This window comes from Hyla sarda, chromosome 1 (assembly GCF_029499605.1).
Source record: "Hyla sarda isolate aHylSar1 chromosome 1, aHylSar1.hap1, whole genome shotgun sequence".
NCBI lineage: Eukaryota > Metazoa > Chordata > Amphibia > Anura > Hylidae > Hyla > Hyla sarda.
Window position 1 is genome coordinate 44,613,993 of NC_079189.1, and position 12,015 is coordinate 44,626,007.

General features: G+C 42.0%; 1 protein-coding gene across 2 annotated transcripts in view; it reads right to left on the reverse strand.

Annotated features, from left to right (window-relative positions):
* FAM53A (family with sequence similarity 53 member A) overlaps window positions 1–4,159 on the reverse strand; it is an 85,057-nt gene extending 80,898 nt beyond the window's left edge. The window contains exon 1 of one of the 2 annotated variants that reach the window (XM_056554841.1): window positions 4,137–4,159. The gene's annotated coding sequence lies outside the window, so the exon portion shown is untranslated. Of the gene's footprint in view, window positions 1–4,008 lie in introns of both variants that reach the window. The other variant, XM_056554837.1, reaches the window with a different exon arrangement.
* Window positions 4,160–12,015: the final 7,856 nt, after the last annotated feature.

A 12,015-nucleotide genomic window follows, 5' to 3' on the forward strand; every position in this document is an offset into this window, starting at 1 on the left:
AGATAGATATGAGAGAGATAGATATGAGATAGATAGATATGAGAGAGATAGATATGAGAGAGATAGATATGAGATAGATAGATATGAGAGAGATAGATAGATAGATATGAGAGAGATAGATAGATATGAGATAGATAGATATGAGATAGATAGATATGAGATAGATAGATATGAGATAGATAGATATGAGATAGATAGATATGAGATAGATAGATATGAGATAGATAGATAGATAGATATGAGATAGATAGATAGATAGATATGAGATAGATAGATAGATAGATATGAGATAGATAGATAGATAGATATGAGATAGATAGATATGAGATAGATAGATATGAGATAGATAGATATGAGATAGATAGATATGAGATAGATAGATATGAGATAGATAGATATGAGATAGATAGATATGAGATAGATAGATATGAGATAGATAGATATGAGATAGATAGATATGAGATAGATAGATATGAGATAGATAGATATGAGATAGATAGATATGAGATAGATAGATATGAGATAGATAGATATGAGATAGATAGATATGAGATAGGAGATGGATAGATAGATATCCATTCTTCTGCTTATCCATAGGAGTAGAATAATGATTCTGGTGTCTGATTCGCTGTATGGCGGACACCAAGAGAACCAAATAAACCCATTGACTAGAACAGAGTCTGTTAAGTTTCCGACATCTTACTAGACAAAATAGTGCTGCACAAATTGCCATTTTGTCCAGAATTTTGCCGAATTCAGCAAAAGAAGCTCCAAGTGAAAGCTCCAACGCAGATGTGAACAAGGCCTTACTCCAGCCAAACAAGGGTGAATTCACACGCAGATTTGTTGCAGAGAATAGATTCTGTGTGGATTTCTGCACACCCCCATCCAGAAGCACAGTGATGAGGTGTTATTTCACTCTAATTCCCAGCTGCATATCCTGCCACAAATCCACAGCAAAACCTGTAAGGGTCACACACTGATTTTGTTAAGGGTTCACTGCAGATTTCTCTCCATCTATACTGAACAGCGTTGAGATCTGTAACAAATGCGCAACAGAAAAATCGGACAATCTGCAACATATAGCAAATTTGGTCGCATATAATGGAGACAAATTCCCCTCATCTGCTACCGTAACCCATTGTAGACTGTACCTGTACAAATCTGCAAGTAAAATCTAAAGCATTTCTGACATGTGTGAACATAGCCTAAATGCCTATTTATGGCAGATTTGTAACATACTAAATTAGAATACAATTAAGCTGATTAGATTGTAAGCTCTTCAGGTCAATGCAATATTATAATAACTAATAATCAAACTTCTCGCCGTAATTATCCCGGATTACAGGAACCTATACAAGCCGTGTGTAATTACCAGCGGCTGGGATTACAGTGGCCATGCCCCTTCCATATGCTCATTGTCCTGCCCGCTGCCATGCCTGGCTCCTGCCTCATTATTATGGAGCATGGTACAAGCCCCCCTCCCCCCGGGTGTTATGATTCAGCAGCATGTCAGGGGTTAACCAGAGGTGTGTGGTGACCCCAACATGATTCCTGCAAGCCCAGGAGGAGACTTTATGAAAGCAGCTGCTCAGGAGTTGGGTTACACAGAGTAATTCAAGCTCTGGTGCTTAATACTCAGGAAGTCACTTTGTGCAACCCACTGGCTGGGCAGGAGGACTGATGAATGGAGGGCAGAGCGGCCGCAAGGGGAGGGGGCAAAAAAAAGCTTCTACAAACAAATGGAAACACTTATGTGCAATGTATATTGATGGTGCAACAATGTATCTGCAACACAACAGCAGGTATTACATCAGAATAGCATACACTGTGCAAACTCAGCACTGCTACATCCATTCCTGGATATCAGAGAGATGTTTAAAAGAGGTACAAGAATGATAGATGTGAAACAAATGTATACATTAACACCAACATGATTACGGTATATTCTTCTCAGAATGCATAGTAGAGGCAGTAGACAAAAAGTTCCCAAACATCAGGCATTCAACTTTATCCAATGAGATATATATCATCTAATATTATACTATACTATATATGATACTATACTATACTATATATGATACTATACTATACTATATATGATACTATACTATATATGATACTATACTATATATGATACTATACTATACTATATATGATACTATACTATACTATATATGATACTATACTATACTATATATGATACTATACTATATATGATACTATACTATATATGATACTATACTATACTATATATGATACTATACTATACTATACATGATACTATACTATACTATACATGATACTATACTATACTATACATGATACTATACTATACATGATACTATACTATACATGATACTATACTATACATGATACTATACTATACATGATACTATACTATACATGATACTATACTATACATGATACTATACTATACATGATACTATACTATACTATACATGATACTATACTATACTATACATGATACTATACTATACTATATATGATACTATACTATATATGATACTATACTATACTATATATGATACTATACTATATATGATACTATACTATATATGATACTATACTATATATGAAACTATACTATACATGATATGAAACTATACTATACATGATAATATACTATACTATATATGATACTATACTATATATGATACTATACTATACTATATATGATCCTATACTATACTATATATGATACTATACTATACTATATATGATACTATACTATACTATATATGATACTATACTATATATGATACTATACTATATATGATACTATACTATACTATATATGAAACTATACTATACTATATATGAAACTATACTATACTATATATGAAACTATACTATACTATATATGAAACTATACTATATATGATACTATACTATATATAATACTATACTATATATGATACTATACTATATATGAAACTATACTATACATGAAACTATACTATACATGAAACTATACTATACATGATATGAAACTATACTATACATGATAATATACTATACTATATATGATAATATACTATACTATATATGATAATATACTATACTATATATGATAATATACTATACTATATATGATAATATACTATACTATATATGATAATATACTATACTATATATCAGTGGTCTTCAATCTGTGGACCTCCAGATGTTGCAAAACTACAATTTCCAGCATGCCCGGACAGCCAACGGCTGTCCGGGCATGCTGGGAGTTGTAGTTTTGCAACATCTGGAGGTCCGCAAGTTGAAGACCACTGCTATATATGATAATATACTATATATTATAAATATATTATAATATATATATATCAAATATAATATATATGTATTATGTATATTATATATATCATGTTTATATACATATATATGTATTATGTATGTATTATATATGTCATGTTTATATACATATAATATATAGATAGAATTATATAGAATATATATATATATATATATATATATATATATATATATGTATATTTATTAGCGGAAGATATAAAGACATAAGATCACCAGTTAAACTATGTAGAGAATATAAATAGAACACACACACACATATATATATATATATATATATATATCACAATACTCAAAAAAGCACAAGCACATTTCTAGTGCACATATGCGGGTAAGTTAGAGACTTGTTATGTTCTAAGCCAGTGTTTCCCAACCAGGGTGCCTCCAGCTGTTGCTAAACTACAACTCCCAGTATGCCCGAAAAGCCTTTGGCTGTCCGGGCATGCAGGGAGTTGTAGCCTTGCAACAGCTGGAGGCACCCTGGTTGGGAAACACTGTTCCAAGGGACATTAGTAGTTTATGGCCTGGCTCTTACTTTACCATCAATGTCTTATTGAGCACATTGCTGCAATGTGCCGTTCTGGTCGATAGATGTCGCCATAGAGCTCCAGTGTGTGGGCACCAGCTGCACACTGCTCCTTACATGAGGTCTCCACAACAATAGCCACAAGTTACCTGGGTCCTTACAGTCCACAAGGAGGTCATACGGGCACTTCCTAAACTTATGCAGACATCTTAAGGAGGAAAAGTTCAGAGAGCACAAAAATAAAGTTTAGTGAGTTTCCCCCCTGCTGTCTACACACCTCTGCCTTCTCTGATGTCTGTGCAGAACTTCTGAGCAGCTGAGCTGCAGGGCAGAAGGTTTTAAAACTTCCGGCGATACCATCGTGGGAGGAGGAATAGGGGAGGCCGTGTGCTAGGTGTTATAATGAAGAGGATCAAATAAGATAATCTTCTGTTTTTATTATATTATACTACGGTGATATTTTGTACGTATAATAATAAATGAAGTGAATTAGTAGAGCAGATAGAGTGTCGTGTTACTGTAAGTAGAGAAGAACATACACCCCCCGTAAGGAAAGAGAATGGTAGATCCCAGTTTACAGATTATAAACAAAGAACCTCGTGGGAATTTGGGAGTATCTGCCTGTCTGGTGTGGGCTGTGCTTAACTACTGCACTGCTGGGGTGACTACAATAGAGTACTACATACTACACTACAGTACTACTGTATTACAGTACTACAATACCACACTGCCACACTACATGCTGCTCTACAGTATTATACTGCTACACCACAGGGCTGCGCTATACTGCTACACTATAGGCTGCTCTACAGTACTACAATACCACACTGCTACACTACAGGCTGCTCTACAGTACTACAATACCACACTGCTACACTATAGGCTGCTCTACAGTACTACAATACCACACTGCCACACTACATGCTGCTCTACAGTATTACAGTATTATACTGCTACACCACAGGGCTGCGCTATACTGCTACACTACAGGCTGCTCTACAGTACTACAATACCACACTGCTACACTATAGGCTGCTCTACAGTACTACAATACCACACTGCCACACTACATGCTGCTCTACAGTATTACAGTATTATACTGCTACACCACAGGGCTGCACTATACTGCTACACTATAGGCTGCTCTACAGTACTACAATACCACACTGCTACACTACAGGCTGCTCTACAGTACCACAATACCACACTGCCACACTACAGGCTGCTCTACAGTACTACAATACCACACTGCTACACTATAGGCTGCTCTACAGTACTACAATACCACACTGCCACACTACATGCTGCTCTACAGTATTATACTGCTACACCACAGGGCTGCGCTATACTGCTACACTACAGGCTGCTCTACAGTACTACAATACCACACTGCTACACTACAGGCTGCTCTACAGTACTACAATACCACACTGCTACACTACAGGCTGCTCTACAGTACTACAATACCACACTGCCACACTACATGCTGCTCTACAGTATTACAGTATTATACTGCTACACCACAGGGCTGCACTATACTGCTACACTATAGGCTGCTCTACAGTACTACAATACCACACTGCTACACTACAGGCTACTCTACAGTACTACAATACCACACTGCTACACTATAGGCTGCTCTACAGTACTACAATACCACACTGCTACACTACAGGCTGCTCTGCAGTACTACAATACCACACTGCTACACTACAGGCTGCTCTACAGTACTACAATACCACACTGCTACACTATATGCTGCTCTACAGTACTACAATACCACACTGCTACACTACAGGCTGCTCTACAGTACTACAATACCACACTGCTACACTATATGCTGCTCTACAGTACTACAATACCACACTGCTACACTATAGGCTGCTCTACAGTACTACAATACCACACTGCTACACTACAGGCTGCTCTACAGTACTACAATACCACACTGCTACACTACAGGCTGCTCTACAGTACTACAATACCACACTGCTACACTATATGCTGCTCTACAGTACTACAATACCACACTGCTACACTACAGGCTGCTCTACAGTACTACAATACCACACTGCTACACTATATGCTGCTCTACAGTACTACAATACCACACTGCTACACTATAGGCTGCTCTACAGTACTACAATACCACACTGCTACACTACAGGCTGCTCTACAGTACCACAATACCACACTGCTACACTACAGGCTGCTCTACAGTACTACAATACCACACTGCCACACTACATGCTGCTCTACAGTATTACAGTATTATACTGCTACACCACAGGGCTGCGCTATACTGCTACACTACAGGCTGCTCTACAGTACTACAATACCACACTGCTACACTATAGGCTGCTCTACAGTACTACAATACCACACTGCTACACTATAGGCTGCTCTACAGTACTACAATACCACACTGCTACACTACAGGCTGCTCTACAGTACTACAATACCACACTGCCACACTACATGCTGCTCTACAGTATTACAGTATTATACTGCTACACCACAGGGCTGCGCTATACTGCTACACTACAGGATACTCTACAGTACTACAATACCACACTGCTACACTACAGGCTGCTCTACAGTACTACAATACCACACTGCTACACTATAGGCTGCTCTACAGTACTACAATACCACACTGCTACACTATAGGCTGCTCTACAGTACTACAATACCACACTGCTACACTATAGGCTGCTCTACAGTACTACAATACCACACTGCTACACTATAGGCTGCTCTACAGTACTACAATACCACACTGCTACACTACAGGCTACTCTACAGTACTACAATACCACACTGCTACACTACAGGCTGCTCTACAGTACTACAATACCACACTGCTACACTACAGGCTACTCTACAGTATTACAGTATTATACTGCTACACCACAAGGCTGCGCTATACTGCTACACTACAGGCTGCTCTACAGTACTACAATAAAACACTGCTACACTATAGGCTGCTCTACAGTACTACAATACCACACTGCTACACTACAGGCTGCTCTACAGTACTACAATACCACACTGCTACACTATAGGCTGCTCTACAGTACTACAATACCACACTGCTACACTACAGGCTGCTCTACAGTACTACAATACCACACTGCTAAACTATAGGCTGCTCTACAGTACTACAATACCACACTGCTACACTACAGGCTGCTCTACAGTACTACAATACCACACTGCTACACTATAGGCTGCTCTACAGTACTACAATACCACACTGCTACACTACAGGCTGCTCTACAGTACTACAATACCACACTGCTACACTATAGGCTGCTCTACAGTACTACAATACCACACTGCTATACTATAGGCTGCTCTACAGTACTACAATACCACACTGCTACACTATAGGCTGCTCTACAGTACTACAATACCACACTGCTACACTATAGGCTGCTCTACAGTACTACAATACCACACTGCTACACTATAGGCTGCTCTACAGTACTACAATACCACACTGCTACACTACAGGCTACTCTACAGTACTACAATACCACACTGCTACACTACAGGCTGCTCTACAGTACTACAATACCACACTGCTACACTACAGGCTGCTCTACAGTACTACAATACCACACTGCTACACTACAGGCTGCTCTACAGTACTACAATACCACACTGCTACACTATAGACTGCTCTACAGTACTACAATGACACACTGCTACACTACAGGCTGCTCTACAGTACCACAATACCACACTGCTACACTACAGGCGGCTCTACAGTACTACAATACCACACTGCTACACTACAGGCTGCTCTACAGTACCACAATACCACACTGCTACACTACAGGCTGCTTTACAGTACTACAATACCACACTGCTACACTACAGTACTACAATACCACCCTGCTACACTACAGGCTGCTCTACAGTATTACAATACCACACTGCTACACTACAGGCTGCTCTACAGTACTACAATACCACACTGCTACACTACAGGCTGCTCTACAGTACTACAATACCACACTGCCACACTACATGCTGCTCTACAGTATTACAGTATTATACTGCTACACCACAGGGCTGCGCTATACTGCTACATTACTGGCTGCTCTACAGTACTACAATACCACACTGCTACACTATAGGCTGCTCTACAGTACTACAATACCACACTGCTACACTACAGGCTGCTCTACAGTACTACAATACCACACTGCTACACTACAGGCTGCTCTACAGTACTACAATACCACACTGCTACACTATAGGCTGCTCTACAGTACTACAATACCACACTGCTACACTACAGGCTGCTTTACAGTACTACAATACCACACTGCTACACTACAGGCTGCTCTACAGTACTACAATACCACACTGCTACACTACAGGCTGCTCTACAATACTACAATACCACACTGCTACACTACAGGCTGCTCTACAGTACCACAATACCACACTGCTACACTACAGGCTACTCTACAGTACTACAATACCACACTGCTACACTACAGGCTGCTCTACAGTACTACAATACCACACTGCTACACTACAGGCTGCTCTACAGTACTACAATGACACACTGCTACACTACATGCTGCTCTACAGTACCACAATACCACACTGCTACACTACAGGATGCTCTACAATACTACAATACCACACTGCTACACTACATGCTGCTCTACAGTACTACAATACCACACTGCTACACTACAGGCTGCTCTACAGAGCTACAATACCACACTGCTACACTACAGGTTGCTCTACAGTACTATACTGCCACACTACATGCTGCCCTTACAGTATTATACTGCTACACCACAGGGCTGCGCTATACTGCTACACTACAGGATACTCTTCAGTACTACAATATCACACTCCTACACTACAGGCTGCTCTACAGTACTACAATACCACACTGCTACATTACTGGCTGCTCTGCAGTACTACAATACCACACTGCTACACTACAGGCTGCTCTACAGTACTACAATACCACACTGCTACATTACTGGCTGCTCTGCAGTACTACAATACCACACTGCTGCACTACAGGCTGCTCTACAGTACTACAATACCACACTGCTACACTACAGGCTGCTCTACAGTACCACAATACCACACTGCTACACTACAGGCTACTCTACAGTACTACAATACCACACTGCTACACTACAGGCTGCTCTACAGTACTACAATGACACACTGCTACACTACAGGCTGCTCTACAGTACTACAATACCACACTGCTACACTACAGGCTGCTCTACAGTACCACAATACCACACTGCTACACTACAGGCTGCTCTACAGAGCTAAAATACCACACTGCTACACTACAGGCTGCTCTACAGAGCTACAATACCACACTGCTACACTACAGGCTGCTCTACAGTACTACAATACCACACTGCTACACTACAGGCTGCTCTACAGTACTACAATACCACACTGCTACACTACAGGCTGCTCTACAGTACTATACTGTCACACTACATGCTGCCCTTACAGTATTATACTGCTACACCACAGGGCTGCGCTATACTGCTACACTACAGGATACTCTACAGTACTACAATATCACACTGCTACACTACAGGCTGCTCTACAGTACTACAATACCACACTGCTACACTACAGGCTGCTCTACAGAACAACAATACCACACTGCTACACTACAGGTTGCTCTACAGTACTATACTGCCACACTACATGCTGCCCTTACAGTATTATACTGCTACACCACAGGGCTGCGCTATACTGCTACACTACAGGATACTCTACAGTACTACAATATCACACTGCTACACTACAGGCTGCTCTACAGTACTACAATAACACACTGCTACACTACAGGCTGCTCTACAATACTACAATACCACACTGCTACACTACAGGCTGCTCTACAATACTACAATACCACACTGCTACACTACAGGCGGCTCTACAGTACTACAATACCACACTGCTACACTACAGGCTGCTCTACAATACTACAATACCACACTGCTACACTACAGGCTGCTCTACAGTACCACAATACCACACTGCTATGCTACAGGCTGCTCTACAGTACAACAATGACACACTGCTACACTACAGGCTGCTCTACAGTACCACAATACCACACTGCTACACTACAGGCTGCTCTACAGTACCACAATACCACACTGCTACACTACAGGCTGCTCTACAGTACTACAATACCACACTGCTACACTACAGGCTGCTCTACAGAGCTACAATACCACACTGCTACACTACAGGCTGCTCTACAGAACCACTGTCACGATTCGGCTGGCAGGAGGACTGTCACGATTCGGCTGGCAGGAGGTGGATCCTCTGTGCCAGAGAGGGATTGGCGTGGACCGTGCTAGTGGACCGGTTCTAAGCTGCTACTGGTTTTCACCAGAGCCCGCCACAAAGCGGGATGGTCTTGCAGCGGCGGTAGCAACCAGGTCGTATCCACTAGCAACGGCTCAACCTCTCTGACTGCTGAAGATAGGCGCGGTACAAGGGAGTAGACAAGAGCAAGGTCGGACGTAGCAGAAGGTCGGGGCAGGCAGCAAGGATCGTAGTCAGGGGCAACGGCAGGAGATATGGAACACAGGCTAGGAACACACTGGGAAACGCTTTCACTGGCACGATGGCAACAAGATCCAGCAAGGAAGGGAAGGGGAAGTGAGGTTATATAGGGAAGTGCACAGGTGAATTCACTAATTAGAACCAGGCGCCAATCAGCGGCACACTGGCCCTTTAAATCGCAGAGACCCGGCGCGCGCGCGCCCTAGGGAGCGGGGCCGCGCGCGCCGGGACAAGACCGACGGAGAGCGAGTCAGGTACGGGAGCCGGGATGCGCATCGCGAGCGGGCGCCTGCCGCATAGCGAATCGCATCCCGGCTGGGAGAGGTATCGCAGCGCACCCGGTCAGCAGGTCTGACCGGGGCGCTGCAATTGCGAGAATGTTGCGAGCGCTCCGGGGAGGAGCGGGGACCCGGAGCGCTCGGCGTAACAACTACAATACCACACTGCTACACTACAGGCTGCTCTACAGTACTACAATACCACACTGCTACACTACAGGCTGCTCTACAGTACCACAATACCACACTGCTACACTACAGGCTGCTCTACAGTACTACAATACCACACTGCTACACTACAGTACTACAATACCACACTGCTACACTACAGGATGCTCTACAATACTACAATACCACACTGCTACACTACAGGCTGCTCTACAGTACTATACTGCCACACTACATGCTGCCCTTACAGTATTATACTGCTACACCACAGGGCTGCGCTATACTGCTACACTACAGGATACTCTACAGTACTACAATATCACACTGCTACACTGCAGGCTGCTCTACAGTACTACAATACCACACTGCTACACTACTGGCTGCTCTGCAGTACTACAATACCACACTTCTACACTACAGGCTGCTCTACAGTACTACAATACCACACTGCTACACTACAGGCTGCTCTACAGAGCTACAATACCACACTGCTACACTACAGGCTGCTCTACAGTACCACAATACCACACTGCTACACTACAGGCTACTCTACAGTACTACAATACCACACTGCTACACTACTGGCTGCTCTACAGTACTACAATACCACACTGCTACACTACAGGCTGCTCTACAGTACTACAATACCACACTGCTACACTACAAGCTGCTCTACAGTACTACAATACCACACTGCTACACTACAGGATGCTCTACAGTACTACAATACCACACTTCTACACTACGGGCTGCTCTACAGTACTACAATACCACACTGCTACACTACAGGATGCTCTACAGTACTACAATACCACACTGCTACACTACAGGCTGCTCTACAGTACCACAATACCACACTGCTACACTATAGGCTGCTCTACAGTACTACAATACCTCACTGCTACACTATAGGCTGCTCTACAGTACTACAATACCACACTGCTACACTACAGGCTGCTCTATAGTACCACAATACCACACTGCTACACTACAGGCTGCTCTACAGTACTACAATACCACACTGCTACACTACAGGATGCTCTACAGTACTACAATACCACACTGCTACACTACAGGCTGCTCTACAGTACCACAATACCACACTGCTACACTACAGGCTAC